The sequence below is a fragment of the Corapipo altera genome, unplaced genomic scaffold, assembly GCF_003945725.1.
Source record: "Corapipo altera isolate COAL_440 unplaced genomic scaffold, ASM394572v1 0, whole genome shotgun sequence".
Taxonomy (NCBI): Eukaryota; Metazoa; Chordata; class Aves; order Passeriformes; family Pipridae; genus Corapipo; species Corapipo altera.
In genome coordinates this window covers 57,262,296-57,273,421 of record NW_020884872.1, presented here as the reverse complement: position 1 = coordinate 57,273,421, position 11,126 = coordinate 57,262,296, and the positions used below count along the sequence as shown (strand labels likewise).

Below are 11,126 nucleotides of genomic sequence, written 5' to 3'. Positions count from 1 at the left end.
ATTAGGTAGTAATGTGCTTTCAGTTTTTATTTGTGTGGTTTTTTTGGAGGTCCACAGCATTGCCCTAAAGCCCTGTCAGATCATCCAAAGTTTATAATAACTGTGAAACAGAAAAAGAAGTTTTAGGAAAGTGTAAGGTGTGATATTTTGTCAGACGGAAGAAAATGTAGGGGTTCATGGAAAGTGAACATAAGGTCCAAAATTTGTGTATCCTCTGGGTTAAATTATGTTACTTGTATTATGAGATTACTGAATAGCATAATACAACTAAATCTGGAGGAAGTATGAACTAGTATAGAGAGGCACCTGTTGGTGTAAACGGGGGAGTGTGATTCGTGGTTTTGCTTATCAATTCTGTCTTAGTGACTTAATATTATGTTTACAGGGATAGTTGTGAAATTCCAAGAATTAGGCAATTTGTTTCTCATTGGCATTTCCTGTGGGTATGTTGCATATATTGCATTTTATTGTGTACTTGTACGTTTAATCTCAACATGTTTTCTTTTTTGAATACTTAGTGAAGACAATCAATAATAGAACAAACTACCCAACTGACCTGTTAGAAATAAATTATGTGGGTGTGCTGTAGCTTGTTCAGTTGTACTCTGAAAATACTTCGAATTCTGATGAGTGGGTGACTCCACTTTTCCTGTCACAGTAATCCTTTGTGTAACATTCGCCATGTTTTTGGAGTAGTGATATTGTTATCATGTTATCTCTTTTTACTCAGCAAAATGGAAGCCTGTTGGCTCAGTTGGAATTTCAGAACCAGAATTTACTGGCACAAAAATCTAAGTTTTATTTTGCCAGAGTATAGTTTGGTTTACTTTTGTATGCTCCAGAATTTTAAAAGTATAATTAAATATGAGCAAAAGCCACATTTTCATTAGAAATGAAGAAAAAAAAAATCATCCACATCCTATAGGGCACCGTAGGAACTAATGGCTTGATCATTTTTAGCTATGTAAACAGTACATATCTGTGGCATACCACAAATTCTTTCTGACTTGTCTCTCTAATGGGGCAATAAAATGGAATTTTTAAGGAATTGTGAAAAAATATTTTTCAGAATAGCTGCAGATCATTTCAGGTTTTTAAGAAATTCATTTTAAAGAAGGTTGTTCATAACAGTAATAAAAGTCTCTGTTTTGCAATGTATCATGATTGTTAAGAACTCCCTGTACATTAGATCTTGAGGTTTTTGTTTCTGCTTTTCAGTGTTTTATGGAAACTCCAGGACACTGGATCATCTGCAACTGGAAAGAGCTATGTCTCTTAACTTCCAAAGCTGAAAATGGAAGTCACTACTGAATGTCATTCTTGTTTCATATTTAATATGCTTCTATTTTTAATATATTTTTTTAAAATGCCGGTGCATCTTTATGGTACTATATTTACTTTACAAAAATCATTTATTCAGTTTTGTTTATAAGTCTCTTAACTGAAGTCATTCTGCTGTGGTACAAGAATTCCACAGCTTAATTACATTCCTCAGGAAATAAGAATCTTATACTTGGAATAATGTCAAATACAAAGGAACTAAATCATGACTTTCATCAACTTCTTTTACCTCACACAAATCCCAGAATTCTAAAGCTTTAGGTATTTTCTATTTTTGTTGTACAACTATATTTCAGCATGAAGGAATGGGTTTTGTTTGACTGTTTTTCTTAACTATCACTGGTGTTGAGACTGTTTGGTTTAAGTTCATACAAAGTTTCCTGGGAGCCAGTTGCACTTTCCAACTGGAAAGAGTTGAAGGAAAATGATTTGTAGGTGTGTAAGTCATGCCCCAACTGTACATCATAAAATATTACATATGTTTTAATGGATTCTATACCTACATTTTATGTACTTCTTATGGATTTGCAAAGTGATTATATGTTGTCAAATCTAATACTGCATTTTTTGTGCAGTATAAATGATTTTCTGTATTTTTTTTTCCATCTAACTGTTTACACAAGTAATGTGTATACATTACAGATGTGTAAACCATTAATAGCTTACAATGAGCTGCTCACATTGGTTTTGATTCTTATATCTGCCTTGAATGATTTAGTCCCCTGGCCCTTTGATCTTAGTGTTAGAAATTCAGGTGTACCTTTTCTGGTAGGATTTTGAAATGGCTGAGTTGGTAGGATTGCAATGTTATAAGTGTAAAGAGGGAATTCAAAAGGCAGTTGGCTTGTTTTTCAAGACTCATCCATTTAAAATTTTTGCATCAGAGAAGTTATTATAGAGCTTCTTGTTAAAAATTGTGTGTGTCAAAGAAACTACCTTAATGGAATGTGAGGTGGGGTTGAGCATTGTGCTTAAACAAGAAGATACAAAGCCAGCTCTAAACATGGGCTTCAGTTTTGCTGCTTTAGTTTTGTTTGTAAGATGGACCACACAGTACGAAGTGCTGAGAATATTGATGAGTTTTATAACTACATGGTAACCTACTGTCTCTTTCTTTACATCAGGATTTGTTCCTGTGAGTCGTGATTTTTTTCCATATAGTTTTAGACTCACTCTGTTCTTGCCAGACGCTTCTGAGGTGGGATGACTGTGAGAAACAAAGCCTTGTGTGACCTGGGGGGTGTGGATTATGCAACAGTCTGCCTTGCTTACATTGCCTAGCTTCCATTTATGAAAGTAATGTTAAATATCCTATGTTCTTCTACAGAACAGATTTTTTTTCATGCTTAGTTCTCTTCTGATATTGTGTGTAAAATGAAGTAGTTCTTCAGGGGAGAGATGTTTTGATTCAGGAGACCTGAAGCCATCTGGCCAGACTGAGCCTTTGTTTTCACAATTAAAAGAGAAAAATAGAAGTGGGAGTGGCACGGGCTTGAATTTTTTTTAACCATGGTAACTGTGTGTGGGCAGTGCTGGCAAAACAGTGAGGACAAGGTATTTCTGTTTTGCTGAGGTAAACTTGCTGAGGCAAGACCTGTATCTCCGAGACTGACCTTGTGTTTAGATCCCTGGAGGTAAACATTTTTTTACCTTATTCAGCAGTGCTGAACAAACCTGAAAACTTGAGGCTGCAAAACCAGCTTGGACTTGACTTGTTAAAATGCAAGGGTTAGAACTGTGCCTGTTTGTTTGTTTGTTTCTATATGAGCTGTTACTCTGCAGTGTGACGCGAAGTTACATGGCTATTGTCTAGTAATTTTCAACTTATTTATCCCTTTCTTTTAGATCTGTTTTTAATTAACATGCATATGTGTGAGATTTCTGATTCTGTTGGATATAATGTCATACTGTGAAAGCAGGCTAGCATAAGATTTTAAAACACCTAACTGATGGAGAGGTCCACTTTGAATTTCATTGGAGTTGAAGGAATTTGGAGAGTTCATAACGGTGCTGAATGCCTCTCTCGGGTTGTATTCCTTGCTCGTAGTTGAAAAATGTGTGTTTTAACTTAAATGGATGCAGGTGAATAATGAATAATCTCCAAGGAAATGTTTTGGGGTTTTTTTCCCTTCAAGAAAGCATGTTTGTCTATGCACAAGAATGCAATGTCTATGCACAGCTGCTAAGGAACATTAGAAATTAATGTAAAGATTGATATATTCAAAGATGCATATTACTGACTGGCGCATATAGGGAAAGAGTGCTCAGATCGTGTAGTTTAAACCACAAAAAGCAGTATATTGATTTATTGTGATTTAAACAAGAATCAGGGAACTGTATACTTGGGATTGATATCAGGAATAGAAGAGCTAAACCAGAGTGTCAGACCATTAGAAAAATTAATAAACATCTACAAATATCTAAGCACTTTTCATAACTAATCATGAAAAGTTCGAATCTCCTCTTTTCCCCATGTGGTTATGGGCACACAAGCTCCACAAGCAGTGTAGGTTCCAAGCAACATTTGCTCTTCCAGGAATGTGAGTTCACCGAATTGCACGCACCTGTTCCCGGTGATATGGATGTTCCAGCTTATCCCAGGGTCACTCTCTACAGTCTGCTAACCTGCAAGCTAGCAGTGGAGTGTGTTCCCCATCCCAAGTCACATAGCCCACCTGAGCTATGGATCCCCCCCACTTCAGCACTCTGAACTCCTGCTGTGCTGATTGAAGTGCGACTGCCCACGTCCCCCAGTGGGGCAGCTGCTCCCCAAGGCATTCAGGAGGTTGTGATGGGGTGTGTTTTCCGTTATCCGATCAGACTTTGGTGATTCTCTGTTGCCATTCTGAGGTTCCTCTTCCATTATAAGCAAAACAAAAATGTTAGTCCTTCTTTTCAAGCTGACTCTTCCTTAGTTTAAAGGTGTCTTCATAATTCCAGTTTCCGTGTTGTCTTTTTAGTATTACCGTTTTTTTAACAAAAAATGCTCTCAGGTAGTTTTGGGTGTTACAACTGCATGCTGTTTGCACTTATGTTCCTAGCTTTACAAGTGTTGTTGTCCAGGCCATTAAGTCCCTTCTTGATGATGCTAATCTTAGCATAATTTTGAATTGTTATATTATCAGCTTACAAGAGGATTAATACTGTGTCTTTTCTTGTTTAGCATTCAGTGCTTAATTGATTATTTTATTTTAAATATACTATATGGTAAATTTGTAGTGCATCTAATACTTTCTTGTGTATATCTTACTGTATGAGTCTGTCTAAAGCATTATGTATGGGGGAAGAAGGTTATTTTGTAGTTTTACCTGTCTGAGGCCACTTACAACTGTGGCACTTGAACCATACTCATAGTTTTCCAGCTGCAGTTAGGAGGAATATCTTGATTTGCAGTTCCATTGTGAAATCTAATTTGTTAACATGTTAAGCATGCTGGCTTCTAAGGTACTGTATTCCAAGTTGTTAAAGGCTAGTGTAGAGATCTCATGCTGTGGTTATTTTATATCCAAGTTTTTTCAGCAATGTAAAATCTATGGTTCTGACTCTGTTAAAATGGTTTAGTCCACTTAGCTCCTCTAGAAATACTTTTACAGCAAATTGATTTGAGAATGTCTTAATCAAGCACACTGCTTTGTGTCCCTCTTTCAATGTTGTAGTTTAGTAGTGAATTACTGAAGTAATCTAACTGGGTTTTCTCTTCCCATGTGCCTTAATATGCAAAGTATTCAGAAATGCTGAGCTAAATAGAGATTGCTCTGATTTGAAAGCCTTTGGGACCTTTTTTTATATGGTAATCGCTTATACATGTAGGTGGACTTTTTCAAAGCACCATATATCCTTTCTCAGTTGTTTTAGACTTTGAAATCACTGAAAGTGGAACTTGGTCTCCTAAAGTGCCTAGGCCCATATCTTCAAATGTTTTGACATTGATTAAAATCAGTCTTTAATGTGACATACATTCTTTCTGCATCTCTTAGGCAACATCATTTGTTTTGTGAATAGAAAGACAATTGACATCTGGTTCGGACTTAGTTTTTTCCAGATTGATCAATCTGCATTCCAGGTAGACTTAGATTTACTCTGTTAAGCATTTTCTTCTGTCAGTCTGCAATAAGATAATTCTGTATAAAAATAAACATTATAGGTAGGCAATATTTTACGTTAAAATAAATTTGACAACAATCAAATTTAAATTATTTCAGACCTAGTCAGTAGGTGACCTTGCTGAAAACTGTTCCTGATTTTAATGCTTTAAATTTTTATGAACCTTGTTCTCTTTAAAAGCTTTACAAAAATTCATCAGCTTTCCTATGTCTCTTGTGTGGTTTACATTTCTGTCACCCATTGATGAAAAAGATTGTTGTGGGGGATTGATTGATTTTGGCCAAAGTTACCGAGCAAATAAAGAAAGTAAAGAACAAACAATTGGTTTGTTCTGTCAAACCCATTTATCTTATTTAGGTCATGATTCCCTCAGATGGAAGTGTCATGTGACAAAATTGTCATAATGTTCAAGGCAAAGGATGAAGCAGATGAAAATAGTTACACTTCAGCTCTCATGTTTGCAGAATAGCGAATATATATATTAATGAGGTGGTGGTAAAATGTAGTCATTGAGAGTCAGATCTTGAACGTAATTAAATCAATGCACTTTTCCTTCTTCATAGGAACTCAGTTTCCCACATTAAACTCACTGTCATTATTTCACTTGTAAAACACTGCCCTCTTAAATGTTAGATTCAGGTTCATTGTCTTCATAGGTGCAGTTGCTGGATTAATTCAATAAAACATGTGTTGCTTTATTACATATAATTTAAGGAGAGTTTTGGAGAAAGCACCTCAACTGTTCAAGAGATTCAAACAATGTAAGTGGTTTTTTTTTGTCTCAACTTCAGTCCTATTCTGGAATCCCACAAAGCTGAGAATTTCAGCATATGACTTCATATATTGTCAGATGTGAAGTCGTATCAGAAAGGTGTCTTGTTTAGCACCTTTTTTTGCTTGCCTTTTTTTATCTGGTGAAAAAAATTATTCTAATGGGAATTTGCAAGTTTTGTGAAGAAAGGCAGGTGGGTTACATTTCCTTTCTTTGGTGTGGTTCTAGTTGTCTGCTCATAAATCCAGTATTGTGTAATTTAGTTTCTGCATGGAATACTGGATGATGAGGATGATTATTATTGGAAAGCACGGTTCATGTAGAATTTAGTAAGGTCTACTGAGAACTGTGCCTCTGAACTTCTGCATGTTACACATCTGCTATGTGTAGTTGTCTACCTCTAGATTTAATAATTTTTTTCAGAAAAATTGGTAAAGGGGCTGCTAGAACCATGCGCAGTCTTCAAAATAAATCTGTAGCTCTTTAGATTTACACTGTGACACAGTTGTTTGCATTAAGGCTGTTCATAGAATCACAGAATCAGCTGGGTTGGAAAAGACCTCCAAGATCATCAAGTCCAACCCTTGATCCAACACCACCGTGGTTACTAGACCATGGCACTAAGTGCCACATCCAGTCTCATCTCAAAAACCTGCAGGGATGGTGAATCCACCACCTCCCTGGGCAGCCCATTCCAATGCCTGATTACCCTCTCTGTAAAAAACGTCTTCCTAATATCCAACCTAAACCTCCCCTGGCACAGCTTAAGACCATACCCTCTTGTCCTGATGCTGGTTGCCTGCGAGAAGAGACCGACCCCCACCTGGCTACAACCTCCTTTTAGGGAGTTGTAAAGAGTGATGAGGTCTCCCCTGAGCCTCTTCTTCTCCAGGCTCAGCCCCAGCTTCTCCATAGCCCCAGCTCCCTCAACCTCTCCTCATAGGACTTGTGCTTGAGTCCCTTCCCCAGCCTTATTGCTCTTCTCTGGACCTGCTCCAGCACCTCACTATCCTTCCTGAACTGCTTGTTCTTCTGAATGCCTCAATTACTTTTACAATTGAAATTGAGCATTGTACTGCTCTTTGATAAACCTGTTTTAACTCAAAATATCTATCCTCTGAAGTAACACACAATGAAGAAAAAGATGAGAAAAGTGTAATCCAACTTTGCTTACTGAGTGCCTCTTTTTAGGATATGGAAAAGTATTAAGCATACCCTCAAACAGTGTGAATGTTCTATCAATACTTTCCATTTTTTTGGCAACTTTATATTTCACTCTTATATCTTGCATTGCTGCATGAAGTTTTTATATTCCTGTACCTTAAACCCCATTATTTGATATGTTAAATTAGATTTCTGTCCACCACATACATTATTTTTATGCTTCATTTATCTTCCTGTGTAACACTGGTTGCACAGTGTCACAGTGTCATTTGACAACACTTAATTTGACCCTTGTCATTACAGATGCAAGGAGTGTAATATTATTAAGTGTGTAGTTGTAATGCTTAACCAGGTCATGATCTAGAAAACCACTGTTTGACTAAAAGAATGCAAACAGCGTTTTTGACTTACCAAGAACATAGGGAGGTGTATATATGTGCAGTTGAACAGCTGCTCAAGTTCTCCCTTTAGTCAGTGTAAAATTACTTTGCAGCTTGCAGAATAAATATTAAAAACTGAGTTCATTTAGAAGGGTAATAACTTGATCATCCCTCCTTCACATTCAACTAATGTCCTGTTTTCATCTTGTACTTCTAGAGGGTTAAAGCCAAAGGCCTAGTGGTCTGCTCTTTTACAGGCTTGCATTCATGCACACACGAAATCCTCTTACCAATGTGGATGCTTTCAAATAAGGGGAATTTTGAGGCAATCCTAACTTTTAGAAGTTCTGGAACTAAATATGTGGTGGATAAACAAACCCTTTTTAATATAGTGCTAAAAGACATTGCTGGAGATGATGAAGGTGGGAACTTTTCAAATGTAAGATCCAACTGAGCTGGAATGATGAGAAAAAGCAATATTATGTGCAGTTTCTTCTCATAACATTTTAAAAGTTTGTTTTATATCTTAATTTAGATTCTTAAGCCTCTGCAGAGCGGTTTGTATTAGATTTCTGTGATGTTAATTTAAATTGCAGTACTTTGTGTAAACTTTAGTTTTGCATAGACAGTATAGTAACTCCAACATTCTTTTTGAGTCTCCCACTTAAAACAGTTTAGATGGTTGGGCATGTTTGAATTCAGTGTCGTTTGAATTCATTCAGCTGGGTTCAGCTGTAATAAGTACCATGTCTAAACTACTTCATGCTTTCCAGCAAGGGTGGAAGTTTGTTTTCTGTTGGAAATAAGTGGTACATTAGAGTTTTTATTTAAGAAGATTCTCATCCAGTCTAAAGTAAAATTCTGGATATTTTGGATGTAGACAGTGCACTTTACTGAATGAATTGTAGTACTGTGAAAACAGTATAAAAATAAAGCTGAACTTCTGTTGCATATTATTAAGTCCAAGATGTGGGGTTTTTTTGTTAATACTTTGTCTACTGAATTTAAGCAGAATCAGGAACTTCTGTCTTCTTTACTTGTCTTGAATTGTTGATTTGCCATAAGTGTTTGCTGTAGATTATATTCTTAAGTGTTCAAAGCAACATGAGACAGTTCAATTGTCTGTGAATAAATGTATTTACAGTATTACTAATAGCACAGTTAACGTTTTTTCCTTCATGAACTCACCACTTTCAATAGAGTTGGACAATAACTTCAGAAGTTTGAGTTGAAAACTATGTATCATAACAGTCTTGTTTTCATTCCTGTATATCAGCTACAGGTTGTGATCTGCAGTGAAGGCATTTAAACTCCTTCCAAACTTTGTACATCATGTTCATATGGACAGTCACTTTCATCTGCATATGACTTAGCTGTTCCTGGAGCCATAAAATAGCACATTTGTGAAGTTTTATTTTTACTGGTAAAAACTGGAAGAAAAGAGGCTAGTTTGATTTGGTTTTGGTTTTGTTTTGTTTGTTTTTTAATTTTGAGCAACTTTTCTGGTCTTCAGGCTTGTATCAGTTTGCAATTCTAGGAAAATATTAATGGACTATGTTGATCTATTGAAAACATTTGAGTAATCACAGGAAATTTAGGAAACTGTCCTGGAAAGGAATCAGTCAGAACAGTGCTGGTATGAAATAGAAAATGGAGTGCTGTAATTTGCTGTCACATATATATCAAAATGCAGATTTTGCTTAGACCAAGAGCACAATGAAGTCCTGTGACCTCATACCCTGGCATGTGTGTCCTCTCTGAATGGTAGGAGCATATCAGAGTTCCAGACCAAGTTACAAAGTAAGTATGAAAAATAAATCCTGTGAACCCTATACATTGGGTTTGAAGAGGATACATTAATCTTTACAATTTCTTGGCCTTTCCGAATTACTTCAGTCATTTAGTGTTTTTTTAGATAGGGCACATGTCTAAAACTTCTGTTAGGAAAATAAAAAATAAATAATTGTTTTAATAATTTAATAAAGTAAAACTTTAAAATACTATTTTCCTTACTGATAGGATGGGTAATTCTCTCTCAGTAAAAAATAGGCCAAAAGTTGTGTGAGAATTAAAATAGAATTAATTCATTGTATGAATAGTGATTTAGGAAAATCTTTGGGAATGAAAACCTCCGGCTTGGTGTAGTTGGGAAGTTGCTATAGGAGGGATAGCACTAGGGGTTACGTAATCTTGATCAAGAGGGTTCAGCCAAGGAATCAAGCTAAAGCAAACTGGAGAGGATTTGTGTAGAAACAGAAATGAGAAATACTGTGGACAGTATAACTGAATTTAATAAACTTTCTTAATTCTAAAAGACAATGTGAAGTTACAACACTTGCCTTCTGACTTCTAGATTGCTAATTAGAATGTTTTTTTACCTCATCCATTTCCCACAAAGAGAGTAACCACCAAGTTATCCATATCATGCAAAAAGGATAATTATTTAGAGCAAAGTCTACAATCGGGATTATTTTTGCCCCTTGTTTGATGAGTTTTTGACTGAATTCTTAATCTGAGTGCTGTATGGGTTACCTGTCAATCTGTGTGGTCCTTCTCATGTTTACAGTACCCAGACACTGATTTTGTTAACTTCTTAGTGAACTTTATAGTTCAGTCAACTTAGGACACTGAAAAATTACAATTTATAATCAGTATATAAGTTATTTGAACACTATTTTTGTAATTCAGTGCAAGATTAATCATGTTTCAAAGTCAATGTTGGAAACCCATGTGAGGGCTGGAGTTGATCAACTGGAGTTTCTTGAAAGTACTTAAGACAGGAAAGCTTCTAGGAACACCTAAAAAGTTTGTATTAAAGTCTGAAAATAAATATGAAGAGATCTGATAAACTTTCATCAGCTGCTTTGGTAGTGCAGTCTTATGTATAGAAACTGGAGTTCATTTATTAGTTACAAGTTTTTGGTTATAATACTTTTTAAAATCAGTATGTGACTTGCTGAAAATATATGAAGGACTCACGGAAGTCTAAAAAGGCACTTTACAGTATTACTTATTTAGTTTTCAGCAAACTTCAAGGCCTAAAAGATAATTTTAGCCTGTCAGAATTGGGCAGTGAAAGCTGCTAAAGCACACTGAATAAATGCTACTGAGATGTTTGCTTTGGCTGTCAAAGAAAGGCTGTTTTTCTTGTTTGTTATACCTTTAATGACTGGGAGAGAGGTTTTGAATGTTTGGTTGTGGTTTTTGGAAGATACTGTTGCTCAGTGGCCAAGTTTCAATAAGCTGTACTGAAAGTTTTATATGTTAGTGCAAAATAATAAGGAACAAAGAGCAGCTGGAAATGACATGAGTCTACCACATGCAAATAATTTGGCAATCTGTATACAGAGAATGCAGAAACAATT

At 35.9% G+C, this 11,126-nt stretch overlaps 1 protein-coding gene and 1 long non-coding RNA gene across 8 annotated transcripts in view; one reads left to right on the top strand and one right to left on the bottom strand.

Annotated features, from left to right (window-relative positions):
* The window catches only part of LOC113949921, a 6,977-nt gene extending 2,866 nt beyond the window's left edge, over positions 1 to 4,111 (bottom strand). The window contains exon 1 of the long non-coding RNA XR_003528611.1: positions 3,906 to 4,111. This is a non-coding gene — a long non-coding RNA (uncharacterized LOC113949921). The remainder of the gene's footprint in view (positions 1 to 3,905) is intronic.
* Positions 1 to 11,126, top strand: part of LRCH1 (leucine rich repeats and calponin homology domain containing 1) — a 118,842-nt gene that overhangs the window by 25,165 nt on the left and 82,551 nt on the right. The window lies entirely within an intron of this gene.